Consider the following 23,653-nt stretch of genomic DNA (forward strand, 5'->3'; position numbering starts at 1 on the left):
AATATTTATTATATATATATAAAATAACATTTTTGCTTCATTAGTCATTAGGTATAAATTTTACATGTATGAACCTTTGTTTATCATGCATAGTGCTACTATGAATGCCAATGTACTGTTTTGTTTGAATATCTGTTTTTAGTTCTCTTGCGTATATGTGCAGATGTGGTTCATTGGTAATTCTGTTTAACAGTTCGAGTAATTTTTAAATTGTCTTCACTATTTTACTTCGCCACTACCAGGGTATGCATTTTGTAAATTCTCTAATGCTGGGGAAATTTTGTTATTTTTATCTTTTTTTTTTTTAATTTATAAGCATTGTAGGTGCTATTATATGGCATCTCATTAGAGCTGTGGCTCACATTTCTTTGGTGTCTAAATATGTGGAGCATATTTTTATGCTGTTATAAGCATGTGTGTGTCTATTTTTGGAAAAAAGTCTTTTCCAGTCCTCTGTTTAGTTTTGATGGCTTTGTTTTTGGATTATAATAATTCCTTTTATTTATTTATTTATTTATTAAAGATTTCTGCCTTCTCCCCGCCACCACCTCCCATTTCCCTCCCCCTCCCCCATCAAGTCCCCCTCTCTCATCATCCCTAAGAGTAATCCGGGTTCCCTGCCCTGTGGGAAGTCCAAGGACCACCCAGCTCCATCCAGGTCTAGTAAGGTGAGCATCCAAACTGCCTAGGCTCCCACAAAGCCAGTACGTGCAGTAGGATAAAAACCCATTGCCATTGTTCTTGAGTTCTCAGTAGTCCTCATTGTCCATTATGTTCAGCAAGTCCGGTTTTATCCCATGCTTTTTCAGACCCAGGCCAGCTGGCCTTAGTGAGTTCCTGATAGAACATCCCCATTGTCTCAGTGTGTGGGTGCACCCCTCGTGGTCCTGAGTTCCTTGCTCATGCTCTGGCTCCTGCTCTTGATTTGGACCTTGAGATTTCAGTCCGGTGCTCCAGTGGGGGTCTTTGTCTCTGTCTCCCTTCATCGCCTAAATGTTTTTCTTTGGGTTCACCTTCTTAATTAGCTTCTCTAGGATCACGCATAATAGGCTCAACGTCCCCTGTTCATGGCTAGAAACCAAATATGAGTGAGTACATCCTATGTTCCTCTTTTTGGGTCTGGCTCACCTCACTCAGGATAGTGTTTTCTATTTCCATCCATTTGCCTGCAAAATTCAGGAAGTCATTGTTTTTTACTGCTGAGTAGTGGCTAATATGTATATATTCCATACTTTCTTCATCCATTCTTCCATTGAAGGGCATCTAGGTTGTTTCCAGGTTCTGGCTATTACAAACAATGCTGCTATGAACATAGTTGAGCATATACTTTTGTTGTATGATAGGGCATCTCTTGGGTATATTCCCAAGAGTGGTATTGCTGGGTCCAGGGGTAGGTGCATCCCGAAATTCCTGAGAAACCGCCACACTGTTTTCCAAAGTGGTTGCACAAGTTTGCATTCCCACCAGCAATGGATGAGTGTACCCCTTTCTCCACAACCTCTCCAGCAAAGGCTATCATTGGTGTTTTTGATTTTAGCCATTCTGACAGGTGTAAGATGGTATCTTAAAGTTGTCTTGATTTGCATTTCCCTGATCGCTAAGGAAGTTGAGCATGACCTTAAATGTCTTTTGGCCATTCAAACTTCTGTTGAGAATTCTCTGTTCAGCTCAGTGCCCCATTTTTTAATTGGGTTGATTAGCCCTTTACGGTCTAGTTTCTTGAGTTCTCTATATATTTTGGAGATCAGACATTTGTCTGTTGCAGGGTTGGTGAAGATCTTCTCCCAGTCAGTGGGTTGCCTTTTTGTCTTAGTGACAGTGTCCTTTGCTTTACAGAAGCTTCTCAGTCTCAGGAGGTCCCATTTATTCAATGATGCCCTTAATGTCTGTGCTGCTGGGGTTATACGTAGGAAGTGTTCTCCTGTACCCATATGTTGTAGAGTACTTCCCACTTTCTCTTCTATCAGGTTCAGTGTGTTCGGACTGATATTGAGGTCTTTAATCCATTTGGACTTGAGTTTTGAGCATGGTGATATATATGGATCTATTTTCATTCTTCTACAGGCTGACATCCAGTTTTGCCAGCACCATTTGTTAAAGATGCTCTCTTTTTTCCATTGTATACTTTTAGCTCCTTTATCAAAAATCAGGTGTTCATAGGTTTGTGGGTTAAAGCTAGGGTCTTCTATTCGATTCCATTGGTCGACTTCTCTGTTTCTATGCCAATACTAAGCTGTTTTCAATACTGTAGCTCTGTAATAGAGTTTGAAGTCAGGGATGGTAATGCCTCCAGACAATCCTTTATTGTATAAGATTGTTTTGGCTATCCTGGGTTTTTTGTTTTTCCATATAAAGTTGATTATTGTCTTTTCCAGATCTGTGAAGAATTTTGATGGGATTTTGATGGGGATTGCGTTGAATCTATAGATTGCTTTTGATATAATTGCCATTTTTACTATGTTGATCCTCCCAATCCAAGAGCAAGGGAGATCCTTCCATTTTCTGGTGTCCTCATCGATTTCTTTCTTCAAAGACTTAAAGTTCTTGTCAAATAGATCTTTCACTTCCTTGGTTAGAGTTACCCCAAGATATTTTATGCTATTTGTGGCTATCGTGAAAGGTGATGCTTCTCTGATTTCCCTCTCTGCTTCCTTATCCTTTGTGTATAGGAAGGCAACTGATTTTTTGGAGTTGATCTTGTATCCTGCCACATTCCCAAAGGTGTTTATCAGCTGTAGGAGCTCTTTGGTAGAGTTTTTGGGGTCGCTTATGTATACTATCATATCATCTGCAAATAACGAAAGCTTAACTTCTTCCTTTCCAATACGAATCCCCTTGAACCCCTTATGTTGTCTTATCGCTATTGCTAGAACTTCAAGCACTATATTGAAGAGGTATGGAGAGAGTGGACATCCTTGTCGTGTTCCTGATTTTAGTGGGATGGCTTTGAGTTTTTCTCTGTTTAATTTTATGTTGGCTGTCGGCTTGATGTAAATAGCTTTTATTATATTTAGGTATGATCCTTTTATCCCTAATCTCTCCAAGACCTTCATCATAAAGGGGTGTTGAATTTTGTGGAATGCTTTTTCAGCATCTAATGAAATGATCATATGGTTTTTTTCTTTCAGTTTATTTATATGGTGGATTACATTGATAGATTTGCGTATGTTGAATCAGCCCTGCATCTCTGGGATGAAGCCTACTTGATCATAATGGATAATTTTTCTGATGTGTTCTTGGATTCGGTTTGCCAGTATTTTATTGAGGATTTTTGCATCAATGTTCATGAGTGAGATAGGCCTGTAATTCTCTTTCTTGGTTGTGTCTTTGTGTGGTTTTGGTATCAGGGTAACTGTAGCTTCATAAAAGGAATTTGGCAATGACTCTTCTGTTTCTATATTGTGAAATACATTAAGAAGTATAGGTATTAGGTCTTCTTGGAAGGTCTGGTAGAATTCTGCATTGAAACCATCTGGTCTTGGGCTTTTTTTGGAAGGGAGATTTTTGATAACCGTTTCTAATTTTTTGCCACTAACCGGTCTATTTAGATCGTTCACCTGTTCTTGGTTTAGCTTTGGTATATGGTACTTATCTAAAAAAATGTCCATTTCTTTTGCATTTTCCAGTTTTGTGGCATACAGGCTTTTGTAGTAAGATCTAATGATTCTCTGAATTTCCTCTGTGTCTGTGGTTATGTCCCCCTTTTCATTTCTGATCTTATTTATTTGCGTGTTCTCTCTCTGTTGTTTAATTAGTTTGGATAGGGGTTTGTCGATTTTGTTGATTTTCTCTAAGAACCAACTTTTTGTTTCATTGATTCTTTGGACTGTTTTCTGTGTTTCTATTTTTGATTTCCGCCCTCAGTTTGATTATTTCCAGTCTTCTACTCCTCCTGGGTGCTTCTGTTTCTTTTTTTTCTAGAGTTTTCAGGTGTGCTGTTAAGTCCCCAATGTATGCTTTCTCCGTTTTCTTCAAGTGGGCACTTAGTGCTATGAACTTTCCTCTGAGCACTGCTTTCATTGTGTCCCATAGGTTTGAGTATGTTGTCTCTTTATTTTTATTAAACTCAAGAAGACTTTAATTTCTTTCTTAATTTCTTCCTTGACCCAGGTGTGGTTCAGTATTTGACTGTTCAGTTTCCATTAGTTTGTCTGCTTTTTGGGGGTAGCATTGTTGTTGCCTTCTAACTTTAATCCATGGTCATCTGATAAGACACAGGAGGACACTGATATTTTTTTTGTATCTGTGGAGGTTTCCTTTGTTACCGAGTATGTGGTCAATTTTCGAGAAGGTTCCATGAGCTGCAGAGAAGAAGGTATATTCTTTCCTATTTGGGTGGAGTGTTCTATAGATGTCGGTTAAGTCCATTTGCTTCATTACCTCCATTAATTCTCTTAAGTCTCTATTAGGTTTCTGTCTGATTGACCTGTCCATTGGTGAGAGACGTGTGTTGAAGTCTCCTACTACTAGTGTGTGTGGTTTGATGTCTGCCTTGAGTTTTAGTAATATTTCTTTTACATAAGTGGGTGCTTTTATATTAGGGGCGTAGATATTCAGGATTGAGACTTCATCCTGATGAATTGTTCCTGTTATGAGTATAAAGTGTCCCTCTCGATCTCTTCTGATTGATTTTAGTTTGAAGTCCGTTTTGTTAGAAATTAGTATGGCCACGCCTGCTTTTTTCTTAGGACCATTTGCTTGAAAAACCTTTTCCCATCCCTTTACTCTGAGTAGATGCCTGTCTTTGTGGTTGAGATGTGTTTCTTGCAAACAGCAGAATGTTGGATCCTGTTTTCGTATCCAATCTTTTAGTCTGTGTCTTTTTATAGGTGAATCGAGACCATTAATATTAAGTGATATTAATGACCAGTGGTTGATTACTCTGGTTATTCCTATTATTTTTTGTAGTAGAGTTTGTGTGTCTCCCTTCTTTGAGTCATGCTGGTGAAGGGTCACTCGATGCCTGAGTTATTGTAGGCAGTGTTGGCTATGTTGGATTCCTTATGTTGTGATTTTCCTTCTATTACTTTCTGTAGGGCTGGATTTGTGGCTACGTATTGTTTAAATTTGTTCTTATCCTGGAATGTCTTGTTTTCTCCATTGATAGTGAATGATAGCTTGGCTGGGTATAGTAGTTTGGGTTTGCATCCATGGTCTCTTACTTTCTGCAGTACCTCTATCCAGGACCTTCTGGCTTTCATGGTTTCCATAGAGAAGTCAGGTGTAAGTGTGATCGGTTTACCTTTATAAGTTACTTGCCCTTTTTCCTTTGCAGCTCTTAATATTCTTTCTTTAATCTGTATGTTTTGTGTTTTGATTATAATATGGCGAGGGGATGTTTTTCTTTGATCCAGTCTGTTTGGTGTTCTGTATGCTTCTTGAATATTCAAAGGAATATCTTTCTTTATGTTGGGAAAGTTTTCTTCTATAATTTTGTTAAAAATATTTTCTGGACTTTGAGTTGTGACTCTTCTTCCTTCTTGTATTCCTATTATTCTTAAGTTTGGTCTTTTTATTGTGTCCCATATTTCCTGAATGTTTTGCGACGAAACTTTGTTGGTTTTGCTGTTTTCTTTGATCAGTGCGTTTATTTTCTCTATGTTGTCTTCAGAATCTGAGATTCTTTCTTCTATCTCTTGTAGTCTGTTGATTATGCTTGTTTCTGTAGCCTCTGCTCGTTGACCTAGATTTTCCATATCCAACTGGTCCTCATTTTGTGTTTTCTTCCTTGTTTCAATTTCCGTTTTCAATTCTTGAACTGTTTCCATTACAGTTTGATCGTTTTTTCTTGGTTTCCCAGGGCATCATTTACGTATTTACTCATTTCATCAAACTTTTTGTTATACTTCTCATCCATTTCTATAAGGGTGTTTTTTACATGTTGTTTAAGGGACTCTATTGCTTTCATAAAGTCAATTTTTTCCACTTCTTCTGTGTTAGGGTGTTCAAGTCCTTCTGTTGTAAGATCATTGGGTTTTGGTGTTTTCATGTTGTTTTTCATATTGTTGGGTGAATTCTTGCCTTGGCTCCTGCCCATCTCCTCCTAACAATGCTATCTAATGGGTCTTTTAAGTCAAGAACAGGTTTCCCTGCTGACCAAGGGCTCCGCTTACAAAGTGCCCTCGCTCCGTTTCCTGGCTCCCGCCGTGGGCCAAGATTGCTCTCACCACTCAGAAAGATCTTCAGGACCAGGACCAGGCTCCCCCCGTTTGCCCAGGACCTCGTCCACAAAAGGCCTACCCCTCTGTATGCCAGCCACCAAAACATAGTATCTGCCCTGAGCTCCCGACCCAGTGCCCAAACAGGCTATACTGGGTGATCCCGCAGCCCTGCAGAAGGGAGGGGGAGTGGAAGAGGGCCCTGGGCACAAGCTGGGATGTGCCAGAAATAGAGAGGTGGCAGCAGAGGAGGAGCAGCCCCCGCAGAGGGTATCAGCCTTTGCAGGCTTACCAGGGGGGTGAAGGGGGTCTGGGAATGTTCCAGCTCCTTTTCCTGTGTCCCAGAACACTCTCCCCACTCAGGAGGTTCTTCAGGGACAGGACCCGGCTCCCCGTTAGCCCATGGACCTCGCGAATAAAAGGCCACCCTCTCTACAGGCCAGGCCCCAAAAAACCTACTTGATTTAATTGAAGTGGGGCCAACTGCTCTCAGTGTGGTCTTCACTATTTCATGCCCATCCACCGCTTCCATCCGCGCAGGCCAGGGGTCCGCAGCTTCCGTCTGCGCGGGCCGGGGTTCCGCCGCTTCCCAATAATTCCTTTTATAATAGGATTACTTGTCTATTATTGTAGACATGATCTAAAATGCTATTTTCCATTCCATGAGTTTTTAATTTTTGTTTTCTAGAAGGTGGGTATTTGAAGTTCAAGTTTTTCATTTTGACAAAGTCAACTTACACGTGTTGATCTGTTATTTCTTTTACTTTTGCTATCATAACTAAAGGGGGAGGCAATCTTAAACCAAAGTTATGTTGATATTACTCCTATTCTTTAATTGAATAATTTCATGTTGTGCTTTTTACACGTATGTGTGATATGCTTTGAATTACTTTTTGTGTATTATATAGGGTAAGGATTCAATGTCATTTAATTTTGCATGTTGACTTTCAGTTTGTCCAAGTACCATTTGCTAAAAGAACCACAAACTTTTATCCCTATAGAATTTTCCTGACTTTTGTTAAAGCTGAGATAAAATAAGTGTATATTTTTAAAAGTTATTTCTACAAATTATATAATTATGTAGCATTGTGTTTTATTATGGTGTTCAGGAAATAGAATGCTTTATAGTGTGGAATGATTAGGCTAATTAATATAACTATTCCCTTAAATATTCTTTCTTCTGGCATAAATGTAACTTTACTCTTTTCCAGTATTTTTCTTCCCATGCCCTCCAGCACCACCTCTTAGCCTCTGGTAATAGCCATTTTCTTGCATGTCTATGCATTTGATTGTTTTAGATCACACATATAATTGAAAACATGCCATACCTATTTCCCTTAGTTCATCCGTGCTAATGAAAATAATTTCCTCCTATTTAAAGACTGAGTAGTATTTCATTGTGTGTACACAACATGTTTCTTAATCTGTTTATTCTCGGATGGATGCATAGATCAGTCCCATTACTTGGCTACTGTGAGTTACATTTTATAGTATGTTTCTGAACAATTAATCTTACTTCACTGTCTGTGTACTGCTTGTGTACATATGACACTTCTACACTATTTTGATTTTTGGTGTTTCTTACTCAGTTTAACTTTTTTCAGGTATTTTTTTTGAAAGAATTTTTGTGAAGTAATTGGAAAAATATTACAAAGTGAAATCTGATTTTTTATTATTAATGGCATTTTTAATTTAATATCACAACCACAATTCCCCCTCCCTCCTTTCCTTTCAATCCCTCCCCCACCTCTCCTCTGCCTCCTCCCTCTACATACACTCCTCCTCCATTTCTGTTCAGAAAGGGGCAGGCCTCCCATGGATATCAAAACATGGCGTATCACGTTGAGGTAGGACTATGTACCTCCCTTTGTATTAAGGCTGAGCAAGGCAACCCAGTCTGAGGAGTGGGTTTTCAAAAGCCAGCCAAAGTGTTAGGGACAGTTTCTGCTTCCACTCTTAGGAGTCCCACAGGCAGACCAAACTGTCCAGCTTTCACATATATGTAGCAGGCCTAGGTTGGTCCTATGAAGGCTCCCTGCTGTTGGTTCAGTTTCAATGAGCTCCTATGATCCCAGATTAGTTGCTTCTGTTGGTTTCCTTGTGATGTCTTTGACACCTCTGGCTCCTACAATCCTTCCACCCTCTTCAGCAGGATTCTCCAAGCTTGGCCTAATGGTTGGCTGTGAGTTTCTGCATCTGTTTCCATCAGTTACTGGATGAAGCCTCTCTGATGACAATTAGGATAGGGTCCAATCTATGAGTAGAGGAAAATATTGTTAGGCATCATTACATTTACATTTTTCTCCAATCCTGTTTGGTTTTATCCTAGGTCTCTGGGTCCTGTCATTCCAGGTAGTGTCAGGGATAGGCTCACTCTCGTGGCATTGGTCTCAGGCTGGGCCAATCATTTGTTGGCCACTCCCACAATCTCTTAGCCACCCTTACCCCAGCACATTCCATAGGTAGGACAGACTGTATGTTGATGATTATGCAGCTGGTTGGTGTCCTAATTCCTCCACTGGATGTCTTGCCTGGTCACAGGAGATGGTTATGTATCAGCTAGTGCTAGGAGTCTTAGCTGGGGTCATTTTTGTAGATTCCTGGGAGTTTCCCATGCCTCAGGTTTTTTTTTTTTTTTGTTTCCATACCACTAGCTATGAAACAATCAGTAGGTCATGGTTTCAAAACCTGATCCATTAAAAACTGTTCAAAAAATATGAAGACATATAGTGGAGTTTGTTTTGCTTCAAAACACCATGCAAGTGTCTCCTGAGATACTGTATTTGAGTAACAAAAGATTAGCCAAGAATCTGGTAATTACACATATTAGGTAGTTTTAAAAATACTTGTTTCTCAGGCTCTCTCTCCTCAGCCTGAAATGGCCCGATCCTATAGCCATACTAATGAATATCTTGCATATCACTATAGAGCCTTCATCTGGCGATTGATGGAGATAGAGACAGGGACCCACATTGGAGCACTGGATTGAGCTCCCAAGGTCCAAATGAGGAGCAGAAGGAGAGAGAACATGAGCAAGGAAGTCAGGACCGCGAGGGGTGCACCCACCCACTGAGACAGTGGGGCTCATCTATTGGGAGCTCATCCAGGCCAGCTGGACTGGGACTAAAAAAGCATGGGATAAAACCGGACTCTCTGAACATGGCGGACAATGAGGGCTGATGAGAAACCAAGGACAATGGCACTGGGTTTTGATCCTACTGCATGTACTGGCTTTGTGGGGCCTAGCCTGTTTGGATGCTCACTTTCATAGACCTGGATGGAGCAGGGAGGACCTTGGACTTCCCACAGAGCAGGGAACCCTGACTGCTCTTAGAACTGGAGAGGGAAGGGGAGGGGAGGGGGGTGGGGAATGGGGGGAGTGGGAGGGAAAATGGAGGCGGGGAGGAGGCGAAAATTTTGAATAAAAAAATCAAAAAATACTTGTTTTTGTTGGCATAATATTTTTGTACACTGTGAAGATATCTGTGTTTTATCTCATTTGCCTAAGACACCTTCTGATTGATTTATATAAAGAGCTGAATGCTGAATAGCTAGGCAGGAAGAGGATAGGTGAGACTTCCAGGCAGAGACAGGAACTCTGGGAAAGACTCTAAGGCGGGGTATCCATAAGCCAGACACTGAGATATTCAGACATATGGTACTAAGGAGAGGCAATGAGTCACATGGCAGAAAACAGATTAATATAAATGGATTAATTTAAGTTTTAAGAACTATTTTAAAGCAAACCTAAGCTAAGGCCAAGCTTTCAAATTTAATAAAAAGTCTCAGTGTCATTATTCGGGTGATTCAAAGAAAGACACACTACATATTTTCCTGTGTTTGTGGTGTGTGTGCACATAACATGGGTGTGCCAGAGGAGAATGGAAGAGCAAGTCCTGTGTCCTGGATCTGAAGTTACAGAAAGTTATGTGTTTCTGAGAAGTAATTTCAGATCCTTTGCAAATGCAACAAGTGTTCTTAACTTTTCAGCCATCTCTGAAACCCTGATATTCAGTATTTTAAACATTTCCCCCTCTCAGATATCACTGCTTTCTTCTAATTTAAAGGCTGATAGTTTGATGTTTGATTCACACCATCAAATTAAACTAATTGACTAGATGCATGGTTAGATAGTTAAATTAGATAGGTGGGTAGGTAGGTAGAGCTAGCTAGCTAAATGATGTAATATACATAGACATTTGTTACTGATTTATTTCTTTAGTATATATTTTAATTTTTAGTCTTAATACTGTATCATTATTTAAGATATAAGTTACTGAAACATAGATGCGTGCAAATAAGGTATGATTATTGAATACACCAGATCTATTAATTTTCTCCTATTATAGTAAATTTGCTTTATACTGATGTATTACAGTACTGCCATTTTCTAGAACTGTTTTTACAATGTAGTCTGACTTTAGTGTGTTATCTCTTTTATTGAAAGAAAACAGAGCAAGTCATATCTGAAGTATATAGCTAGTTACTCCCACCTACAATCTCTAAGGATATAAAGAAGCTAATTTAAATATGAATTATATTTTACAACTCATTTGAGAAACCCAAACTTACTTGTTACAGTCTCCAGTAAGGAGTCCATTTTATCTATCATGGCCTTAAATATATGTCTAAATGAATAGAATTTGTGAATCCATCAACTGATATGTGTGTGTGTTGGGTGCCACTCTGTTGTAATAAGAGCGGCAGGGCTGCGTCCCCGGCACCCGACTGCCCGCATGGCTTTACTTAAAATAATTATATGGAAACTGTATATTTTAATCACTTTTTAGCCCATTAGTTTTAACCTCTTATTGGATAGCTCTTACATATTGATCTAACCCATTTTTAATATTTTGTGTAGCATAACGAGTTAGCTTACCAGGGAAGATCTTAACCTGTATCTGTCTGGAGTGGGAGAATCATGGCGACTCACTGACTCAGCTTCTTTCTCCCAGCATTCTGTTTTGTTTACTCCACCCACCTAAGGGTTGGCCTATCAAATGGGCCAGGGCAGTTTTCTTTATTAATTAACCAATGAAAGCAACAGATTAGAAAGAGATCACTCCCACATTACATTTATTTAAATAATTGCCTATAAGTATTTGGTTTGTAATTGTTTAATTTCTAATGTATTTTTATTGGCATATGTAATGGGTTTCATATATCATGCATCTGATCATACTTGCTCTCTCCAACCCTTCCCCTTTACCCTCTCCCCCTTCCTGTTAGTTCCTTCTTTCCCCCAGTTTCACTTCTACTTTTTTACTTTCATGATGCATATTACCTAAATAATTTTGTCTACACAAAATCCAATGAAAGAGAACTAATTTGTAATATTTGCCTTTATGACTCTCAGTTTTCTGTGTGTGATCGTCTTCAATTGTACCCATATTCCTGAATACAACATTGTTTCCTTATTTACCACTGACATTTTCTATGTGCACTCATCTGTTGATGGACATATGACTAACTGCTATTGTGAACAGTGTTGCAAGTAAACACAGACATGCAATATCTCTGTGGTGGATTGACTTTGGGTTTTCTTCATTGTAGAAAGAGATTTTTATATTTTATTTTTAAATTATACATATATGTGTGTATGTGCTTTTGAATAAGTACCCACAGAGCATGTGTGTATGCACACATATATAATGCTTAAAGATACATATGCATTACCTTATTTCTTTATAGCAAATGCTTGAAAAATAAATACAATATCTATATCAGAAGACATTGTACTGTGTAGTACACACCATGACATATTAATTCCACCAAACTATATTATACAAATTCTCCCCATTGTTTTCTCCTTCCCAGTCTCTAGTTCTGTTCTCTTAATTCCAGGTGTACTAGCTTTTTTTTTAATCATTACATCTTTTGAAAACGATTTTGTGAGATTATAATATAATAACATTATTTCCCTCTTTCTCATCTCCCTAGAACATTTCCCATATACCCCTCCTTTCTCTGTTTCAAATTCATTGCCTCTTTTTCCATTAAGTATTACTGCATAAGTTTGTGTAATCAACAGCTCTTTAATTGCATTTATGACCCACTCAACAAAAGGGAAATCATTGATAGTACTGGAAATCCAGGCAATTACCCAGGGGTAGTGAAATCACTGTTCATGAGGGAGGATTTACAACCCCCAGTTTATTAAACCAGAATAGTCTCTAACTAGATTCTAAATATGTTAAATTTTATTATTTTTAAAATTTCATTTTCAGTGTGTGTGTGTGTGTGTGTGTGTGTTCGCTTCTGCAAGGTGTCTATGTGGGCCAGAGGCATTAATCTCCCAGATGTTGAAGTTAGAGGCCACTGTGAGCCACCCGATGTGTGTACTGGAAATTGAAATCATGCCCGCAGCAGGAGCAGTATATACATTTAAACACTGAGCCATCTCTCCAGTCCAAATCTTTTAAAATTTTTGTTATTACATGTATATGTGTGTGAGAGAGAACATGCAGTCATGCTGCCCTACATGTGCAGAGGTCACAGAAAAACCTGAAGGGTTCTATCATGTGGGTCCTGGGGATTTATAACTCAAGCCATCACATTTGACCACATTTGTCCCCCTCTGTTTTACACCCCCCTTTCCCTTGTTTGAATACCTCCCTCCCTTCCTCTCTTTCCCCCTCCCTCCCAATTTTTGCTTTTCTGTTGCTATGATAAAGTAGCATGGCCAAGGCAACTTGAAGGCTAACTAACACAATAGCTTTTGCTGAAAATGTCAAGGTTCTCCGTATATGCAATTGTCTTTATCGGCATGACAAATGAACTTATTTTCCAATTAAGATGCACTTCATTTCTTTCACTACATTAATTTTTCTTGCTAGACATCTAGCACTGTGTTGAATAAAAGTCGTGAGAGCCGGCAGGCATCTATCTTTTCCTCATTCCAGGTCTTACAAAGAGAGATTTCAGCTTTTTCCACCCAGCAAAATGTTAACTGTGAGGACTTGCTATAAATGGCCTTTGTTATGTTCCTTCCATACTTCAGTTTTTATCATGGTAGGATGTTGATTTTGTCAGCTGCTCTGTTTGCATGTATTGGAATCATCAGAAGTTTAAAATTTTACTTTGCACGAGGTGATGGCCCACGCCTTTAATCCCAGCACTCAGGAGGCAGAGGCAGGCAGGTCTCTGTGAGTTCAAAGCCAGCCCGGTCTAAAATGTGAATTCCAGCCAGGGCTGTTATACAGAGAAACCCCCTGTCTCAGAAAACCAAAAACCAATTTATTTTGACCTACAATCTTCCCTGCCTACAAAATGTGCTGGGGTAAAGGTGGTGTAGAAATTGTGGGAGTGGCCAACCAATGAGTGGTCCAGTTTGAGACCCTTACTGGGAGAGGAAGCCCACCCTGACACTGCCTGGAGGGCCAGCACCCAGAGGCTGGCTAGCCCAGACACCTAGGAGAGACCCAAATAGACTGGCACAAACGTCAGTGAAATGATTCCAAATGATACTCATAGATTGGAGACTAGCTCAGTTGTCATCAGAGAGGCTTCATCCAGTCAGTAACTGATGGAAACAGATTCAGAGACCAACAACCAAACGTTAGGCGGAGCTTGGAGAATCCTGTGGAGGAGTGGGGGAAGGAGCCAAAGGGTAAAGGGCACCAGGAGAAAACCCACAGTATCAACTAATCTGGGCTCATAGGGTCTCACTGAGACTATTGTGACATTCAGGGTGTCTGCATGGGACTGACCTAGGCCCTCTGCATACATGTTATGTTTGTGTAGCTTGGTCTTCATGTGGAACTCCTAACAGGAAAGCAAAAAAGGGGGCTGCCTCTAACTCTTACCTGCTTTTGTGAACCATTTCCTCCTACTGGGTTGCCTCATCTAGCCTAAATATGAGGGGAGGGGAGGTACCTAGGGTTTTTTTTTTTTTTTAATAAATGTATACCCGTATGCATATTTGGCTAAGGGAGAAACTCTCCCACCCCCCCCCCCTTTTTTTTTAACCGTGGCTGTTCTTTCTCTCTACTTACTGGTTACTTAGGTTCACAGTTGTTTCCCACCATTCGTTTCTTATATTTTTGGTAGTGAGCCTAGCCTTTAACGGCTGAGCCATCCCTCCAGCCACCATTCATTTCTTGAACTTCAGGAAGGCTTCCATATCTTCATGGTGACAGTCAGTTTAGAGTCTCTCCAGGAGTGGCCAGGTCTTAGATTAAAAACAACAGCAACAAAACCCAGAACACTGGCCTGTAACTTGTAATGATCAGCACAACCACACCACTGTCTCTTTGGCAAATCATTTGTGAGTCCGAACCACAGTCTCTGTAGCAATCAGTCCCAGACGTTCAAGGCTTCATCAGTAACTGCTGACTTCCCTAACTGTTGGTCTTACTTGGAGAAAATCAGTCATAACATAGGGTTGTCTACTTCTAGTTATGCTTCCAGCATCTCAAAGCCAATAGATGTCAATTGGAACATACCTGGTCTTCCTTTTAGCTAACAAAATTTCCCATTCTTTTGCCTGCCTTTGAAAGTCTTTGTAAAATACAAGTGGCAATACCCAGCTCCTAGCAAGTTCTGAATAATCAGACTTTAGTTGTTCTCATGGATGGTCTCCATTTATTTTCTCCGGAGCCCTGGCTCTGTGAGGCTACTTTCAGTTACATCATCTGAGACTCACTTAGACACCGTGGCTATGCAATAATGGTGCAACAACAGCGTGTTGGGTTTCTCTAGAAAGACTTGAAATAAGATGAAGCCTTCATTTCTGATCTTATTACCATCAAAAGTAGCTAGTTTCCAAGATTGGTATTCCTCTCTCTTCCCGAGAATTTTGCCTAAAATAAGGCAGAATCTAGAATGGAGATATGGCTCAGCAGTTAAGAACACTTGCTCCTCTTCCAGATGACCATAGTTTAGATCGTACCACTCACATGACAGCTCACCACCACCTTTCAATCAAATTCCAGGATATCCAGTGCCTTCTTCTGGCTTCCATGGCACGACGCATGCATGATGCACAGACGCACATGTAGGTAAAGTGCCCATACACACGTAAAATAAAATCTTTGTAAACGTCTTAAACCATAGAACTTTTATGGACCCATTCTTCTGATTCCTCTTGCTGCTTTCTCATCTTCTTACCTTCTTTGCTTAGGGAAAAGTTGCAAATCCTGATCCTTCATTAGCTGTGTAGTCTTTCGTAAATTTCTATTTTGCGACTCATTTTCCTCATACATAGGTCATGAAATTGAGAGGGTTAAATGAAGTTGTCATGCATAGTACTTTAAGGCCCAGCACATAGTGTTTAAGAAATGTTGACTATCAACTGATGTTGTCTTTGTTCAGATCTAACTTCCTTGTCCTAGATAAAAGACACAACCTCATAGCAGACAATCTGGCTTTTGACTATTGCAATCTTTCTATTCTTTCCTTTTCCACAATGTTCCCTGAGCCTTGGGTGTATAAGTTGTATTGGAGGTGTATTACCTGGGCTGGGCATGCCACGGTCAACTGTTTTCTGTGCTTTCACAAGTTTTTACGGCTTTCTATAATGGCCTCCATCTGTCAAGAAAAGAATCTTCTTTGATGATGAGTGAGAGCTACATTTATCTGTAGGTATAAGAATAATATTTAGAATTGTTAGGAATTACTGGTTTTCACAAGGTCCCACCCCAAGATGAAGAACTTGAGGCAAGTAATGACTGCTGAGAGATGAAGAATCAGTCTCTCCCAGGGATGAGCTCCCTAAATGGTTATCCAATACCAAGTAGTCCACCTTAAAAGCATATGCACTCAAGCAACACTAAATGGACTCAAGCAGGCTGTATTTATATGTATGGATACAGTCAATAAAAATAATGATATTTTAAAAAGAACTTTCCTAGGGAAAGCTATCAAGACAAGCCACACTACTTGGCAATTACTGTCAGCGAAACCACAGTGCCTTGTGAATTTGTTATTATTATTCAACAGAATTTGACATTGTAGAAAGACATAAAAAAGTGGTGGCTGCTACTATTTCTAAGGAAGCCTACCATTATAACCTGTTATTAGTGTTATGAGAGAAGTAGATATTAGGTTATACCTGAATCTTAAAGGAAAATTAAACTACATTCTGTTAGGGTAGGGAGACATCACCAAGACTGAGAGATCAATGATGCATTGTCAACAGACGACAGGACAATGTACAGATGGAAATGGCTAGGAAATGCAAAACTGATGCCTTGAGGAAGCCACAGAGAGCACAGTAGAGGCCTGGAGGGAAAGAGTAGCTGTAATTAAAGAGTGGGAGCAAAGTGATCCATAGGTGCCAGTTTCCGAGAATGTGTGTGGAATTGGCATTAGGACTTATATATTTCTCAGATATTATTGTATTTTAGATTCATCAAGAGTGTCTCAGCAAATTCCTACAGCTTTATTCCAGTTTTTAAAATGTAATAAAGGATTTCGGAATATGAATATTTAGTAATACTTGAGATAATTATGAGGAATTTGATTTTTTTCCACATTATGTGATTTCAAATGCTGTTGTAGATTGTTGGACAAATAAACTTACCTTTAATAAAAATATTTCTAAATCCATTGTCAGTCTTAACTGTGCATTTAAAATGTTACTATTTGGATTGTGATGTCATCATTTTAAAAATTTCAATACTCATTCAGAATTGAAAACACCAACCTAGCAATATTGTGAGTGGCAAATGCTATAATGGTAGAAGTGGACAACAAGAAGTTGAGATATAGTCCCAAGGGTACGCATTAAAACAACGAAGCTATGGAGACAGGCAGCAACTGAAGGAGCAGAGGATAACTGAGATGTTATGACCAACTCATCTCGGGCTTGGTAGTTCGTTTCATATGGAGCTGACTCCATGGTTTCTGAAATAGAGTTGGGCTGGACAAATTTGCCTGTCAACAAAAAGAAACAAGTAGAGAAACAGATTGGAAGAAGTCCGCTATTTTGTATCATGTAGCAGGTAAGAGGTGATCTGAAATTATTTTCACGTATTGGGTCCTGATTTTCATGTAGGAAAAATCACCTGAGAATATTAAGAAAGGCAGTTACTCTTACTCTTGTGTTTCTTTTGCATGAGAATATAGGATGAGACACAATGCCTTTGTCTTTAATTTTATGGAACATGACCCATTATTTGGTATGCAAACCTATATTAAATATAGTGACAAACATTTAAAAAATAAAGTTTCACGTTTATGGATGCTTATCCATTTTCTTCTCTGTAAAGTGTTCTCAGCTGTAGCTGAAGAGATGGCTTAGCAGTTAAGAATGGTTGCTAGGCCAGTTCCTAGCTGCCTGTAACTAATAGGAAATTTGACACCTCTGGTTTCTACAGGCATCTCTCTGTCTCTCTGTCTCTCTGTCTCTCTGTCTCTGTCTCTGTCTCTCTCTCTGTGTGTGTGTGTGTGTGTGTGTGTGTGTGTGTGTTTGGGCACACTCCATACACACACTGAGAGGTGGGGGGAATAAAAGCAAATCTTTAAAATGTGCAATTTAAAAATCATATTAATGACACATTGAAAGAGTAGGAGCCCATTAGTTTCCGTGGCTGTTTCAATGGAGCAGTTGTTTTACAGTTAAGAGGAAGCAGTGGCATCAACATTTATCATTACTCTCCGTTTTTTCCATCTTCAGGAACTTCAGAATCTCCTTGTTCTCCTTGGCATAGTGGAACGTATCAAAATCCTAGAAATGAAATTGTAGTTAATCAGTTGTGATCATTCTTAATTACAAATTAAATTCAAGTGTTGCCTGCTAATTATTATGCCCAGACTTTCACAAACTTCTGCTAAGAAAGATAGATCATTTCCCGAGAATATCAGTTACTGGACATCATAAAGAATGATAAAAACATACCTAATCATCCCTCACCAAAAAGTGACAATCTTTTTATTATTAAATATTGTCTTGTTGTTAGAAACACAATTAAGTTATTCTGTAGATAAGTAAACCTGACTTTCATACCTCATACATTGATATTTACCCACATATATGACTTTAAGTTATGAAATATAACCAAATAAACAAGTATTCATTCTTACTCCACAATATTCTTGGCCATTGAATATCTGAGGTGGTATAGCATTAGGAGAGTCAGCCTTAGTCCGCATTTCTTCCAGTGCTTGGGGACTGACAGTTATATCAATTAACTCATACTTAATGTTGTAAGAATCAAAAATCCTCATAACTTCACTTTGCTTCTGCTTTACCTAAATAGTAAAAAGGAGATAGAAAGTTCTTCATTGATTTGCTCTAATACCTTTTATGTTTTGTTGTCTTGCTTATCCATTATGTTATGAAAGAGTTACAGCCATTTTTGGTGGCAAGTTTGGGTCCAAAAACAATTAGTCAATTTTGTTGTTAGATCATGTTTATATATATATATAGTATATAATATATATATATATAACATATTGGTCATATCTATTAGGTTACACCACACACACACATATTACACAATGTGAAACTGAACAGAACCACAGATTTTTTTTAAAAAGATGTGTGGCAATATAAGAAAACTCATATATATATATATAAATATTTGTACAATCAATACATACTAAAAATTAAAAAGATGATAATAGTGATCAATTTCTAGGCCAGCTTGGATCACTTCTTGAGATCTTGCTTTGAAAACAAACAACCTGTGATATGTCTACATATCAAATAGGGAAAATAATAATCAGGAATTAAATCAGAAAATTGAGTGAAAAATTACCTCCCTCATGAAGCTAAGCTCTAAAATAGGTGAAAGGACAAAAATGGCTAATTTGTGCTGTGTGATTGAATTGCCAAAATTTGTACCCTATACTAACAATGTTTGTCAGGTTTTTCTTTCTGTTTCCTTTCTGGCTAAAGTAAAATTGCAGCTGCTAGTTGTTTTCCTAAACTTACTTTATAACCAAAAACTGAATAACCACAACATAAATATTAGGCAAAGTTGAGGCTTTTGTGTTTTCATGTGGTATCTTGAGTAATTTTGTCAAATACTATTTCTGATACCAGAATGTGAAAACCATTGGACAAGCCCCAACCCCAACTTATTGAAGTGGGATTTCTGTAAAAGTGAATGTCAGTAAGGTTTTTGTTTGATGTTCAAAGGTGTAACTCAGTCACACTTCAAAAACGCTTGTCTGTATCCAAAATACAGCAGAAAAATTTCTAAAACTCCTAAATTCAGTGTTTTCACTTTCTTATTACTTCTTTAAATTGCAAAATCTGTTGTATGAGAATTAAGCCATCGTCTTAAAGTATTTTTCTCAGTTTTCCCAGATGAACCCATTAAGAGAATGGTTGCATAGAACAGTGATATCCTGTGCATGACTCACAGTTTGGCAGCATCAGCATCACTTCCACCTCAAATCTACAGTATTAACAATGCTGAGGGTAGTACCAGGAACAATCCGTTCTAGCATCCCTGCCGGATGATGGTTATGCAACAGTTTGAGTGTCAGAGATCAGAAGTTTAGTGTATTGCATTCTTTGTGGTTCTTACTTGAAATCATCGACTTTTACAGACTGGGATACCCAATAGCATATAAGGCACATGCTGTTTGTTGTTCTTTGAAAACTAGTGAAATATCTCAACTTTCTTTAAAAGTTTTTAAACTTTTCATTTTTGTGTAAAAACGCTAACACCCTTGACCAGGCTTTATATAACAGCAATCTATTTTTCCTAGGCTGAGATAAAATCTTATTCCTCCCTTCAGATAGAGGGTATGGCATGCAGCAAGGGCATAATGAATGCTTGGCAACTATTTATTTGTTGTTGGAAAAGTGATAAATTTAAGGGCAAAAATTCTAATTCTTCAGCTTTTATGTGAGCACAGTGTGTGCTGAATTTGAAGACAATGCGATAAAAGAACATGTAACACGCCAACATTCAGAAAGATTGCATTTGGCAATGACATTTTGAATATTCTGTGTTAAATATACTAAAATTCATCTCACTCTTTTCTTTTTTAGGTGACTGCTAATGAATTTCAAGTCTCATAAGTGGCTTTCATTGTTTCTATTGGGAAGTGCTGTTCTATAAAACAATTCATCTAAACTTTAATTTGTGACCTATACAAATACATTGACTTCTTAGAAATAAACAATTGGCCTCTTTATGGGTTGCTTGGTTTTTTTCTGGGAATTTTGGCTCTACACTAACTGCCATCTTTTTTCTTTTCCATCCTAAATGGAGTTTACAAATTCTTGTACATTTGAAGTATTGGCAAAATGATTGGATTCTTTAAGGTAGTTGAGTTCAAGATACCAAAAACTTGCAACATCAGTCAATTCTTAGCGACAACCTGAATAAGAGAACTAAGCACCCTTCTGGTAAGTCCTTACATGGCCCACATTCATGCAACACAGTAAAATAAAATCAAACTTCAAAAGGCAGAAAGGCTATGATAGTCTAAGCAAAATCTGGAAGTCCGACTACACAGTTTCGCTCTAATCCCCTCCTGTTTCCTCCCTCCAGCTGAGGCCCTTCCCACTCACCTCCCTAGATCCTGACACGCTGGCATAATAAATTTTAATGTTACTCATGGTTTCCAGTCTGCTGTTACTCTTCAAAAGTAATGGGTCTAACACTTTACTGGGGACTGGCTTCCTGGAGACTGAACACGGAGCCCGGCTGAGCTTTGCTTTCTTTGTGAAGGTTGCTAAGGGCCTGCACTCAGGATTGGCTAAGGAGCAAATGCCCCTTGTGGCGCAGGCTGGTGCCCATTCTGAGGAAAGCTGGTGCCTAGTGACCAGAGGGCAGAAAGCTCCGCCCACTGCCCTGAAAGGAGGGGAGAGGAGGCTGTGCTCCCTAGAGTGACACACACTGGCTAACACCTCTCAGCCCATCTGCCAAGTGCTGGGGTGGAACAGGGCAAACAAATTCAGCCTACAGAGCTGCTAGGTCTTTCCTCTCCTCTGTTTAGGAAGGGAGGCCAGTTGCTTCCTTGCTGGCTACCAAGGCCTCCTCTGGGACAGGAAAATCATTAAAATACAGTGTGGCATGTGTCGAAAAGAGACTAATAAACTCGTGTTGCCTTAATTTGTAGGGACAGTACAAACAGATCCAGGCAAGACATTACTGACATAGCAACATTTCCCCCACTCTTAACACAGGAGAATTCTCTCTTCTCCCACTAAGCTCCCTTGTTGAAATGTGCTTTGCAGGCTTGCCTGTTCCCTCTTGAGGCCAACCAACCCTTCAATTTGTGCAATAGTCCGTGCCCTTCTCAGTACTTCCTCTTCTCCACGGCCCCCTTTGCTCCCCATGTAAAAGTCCGCTTCCTCTTCGAAATACCCATAGTTCATTTTATCAGTGTATGTTGTCTAGCTACAACAATTTTTAGATTTATAACAATTATTTTTAATTATATATCTGTGCCTGTGTAAAGGCGTGTGCATGGGAGTGCAGACCCTAGAGACCTGCAGTTACAGGCAATCACTTGGGAGCCATGGGACACTGATGTTGGGAATCGAACTGTGGTCTCAGTACACGCTTATAAACGGCCATCTCTCCAGCCCCTGGTTTTGTCATTTTAATTGTGGAAGGTACTGATAACATTTGTACCTTAAGGAGTTTGTCAAAAGTGGATATATAATGAGAGTTAAGGTCTTAAGTATCCTATATTTTCTTTAAGACAATATGGTATTAGATGACTCTATCCACGAAGCGGAATGGCTTTGTGACTGGGCAGGTAGCTCACATGGTAGAGTGCTTCTAAGATCCTGGACTCGTGCCTAGCACGACATGTAGCAGTGCTGTGGCACATATCTGCAATGCCAGCACACAGAAGGAGATGGAAGCAGGAAGAGCAGAAATTTGAGGTCATGCTTACATGCATAGAGAGTTAGAACCTAGTCTTGAAGGAGAAAGAGGTGCAAATGAGTTTGTTAAATTTTCATTTTTGTTGCAGTGAGGATGGTACCTATCTAACAATTTAATTTTTATTTTAAAGCAATCTTTTCTCATTTTACACACCAATCTTAGTTCCTCCTCACTCCCCTCCTCCCACTTCCCCCCTTTCTCACCATCCCATCTCCCCACCCACTCCTCAGAGAGGGTAAGGCCCCCCATGGAGAGTCAACAAGGTCTGTCATATCAATTGAGGCAAGACTAAGACCCTCCCTTCTGTATCTAGGTCCAGCAAGGTAGGAGGGAATGGGCTCCAAAAAGCCAGTTACTTCATGCACTAGGGATAAATCCTGGTCTCATTGCTAGTGGCCTCACACACTGCCCAAGCCACACAACTGTGACCCACATTCAGAGGGTCTAGTTGGGTTGTATGCAGGTTCCCCAGCTGTCAGTCTGGAGTCAGTGAGCTCCCACTAGCCCACTTGAGCTGTTTCTATGGGTATCCTCATCATGGTCTTGACCTCTTTGATCATATTATTGCTCCACCCTCTCTTCAACTGGACCCTGAGAGCTTGTCCCAGTTCTTAATCGTGAATCTCTGCATCTGGTTCCATCAGATACTGGATGAGTTTCTATGATGACAGTTAAGGTAGCCATCAATCTGATTATAGGGAAAGGCCAGTTCAGGCACCCTCTCCACTATTCTTTAGTGTCTTAGCTGTGGTCATCTTTCTGGATTCCTGTGAATTTCCCTAGTGCCTGGTTTCTTTCTAACCCCATAAGGGCTCCCTCTATCAAGATATCTCTTGTCCTCCCTCTCTGTCCTTCCCCAAACTCGACCATCCTGTTTCCTCATGTTCTCCTCCCTCCTCCCCATAAGGAGTTGCTCAACATCCTTAGCCATCAGGGAAATGCAAATCAAAACAACTCTGAGATACCATCTTACACCAGTCAGAATGGCTAAAATCAAAAACACTGGTGGTAGCTTATCCTGGAAAGAATGTGGAATAAGTGAAACACTTCTCTGCTGCTGGTGGGAGTGCAAGCTTCTACAGCCACTTTGGAAATCAGTACGGTGGTTTCTCAGAAAATTTGGAATCTATCTACCTCAAGACACAGCAATACCACTCTTGGACACACATACAAAGGATGCTCAATCATACCACAAGGGCATTTGCTCAGTTATTTTCATAGCAGCATTATCTGTAATAGCCAGAACCTGGAAATAATCTAGATGCCCCTCAACAGAAGAATGGATGAAGAAAATGTGGTACATTTACACCTATCTAACTATATAATTTTGAAAATTAAATGAATTGACTGTGTGAAAGTATGTGGCTTCATTAGAGGTTGTACAGAAAACAAATATTATTAATATGGATGTTAGACTTGGCTCACATCAGTGGATAAGACAAAGGATTTATTTTCATAACTGAGTGAAAATTCATAAAATGAGATAAATACAATGCAGATAAAATCAAACTATATTACGTGGGTCAAGGCAAGCATCCTGGAATAACAGAACTTAACAAACCTGAAGCATGTATACTGCTGGAAAAATATGAGAATAAAGCATTTTAAAGTAGAAAAAAACATTCACGAATGCTGCACTTGTGATGGCATCTGGAAAAACCAGTAACGTGCAGGCTGTAAATGTGTTTACCAAAG

This window comes from Chionomys nivalis, chromosome X (assembly GCF_950005125.1).
Source record: "Chionomys nivalis chromosome X, mChiNiv1.1, whole genome shotgun sequence".
Taxonomy (NCBI): Eukaryota; Metazoa; Chordata; class Mammalia; order Rodentia; family Cricetidae; genus Chionomys; species Chionomys nivalis.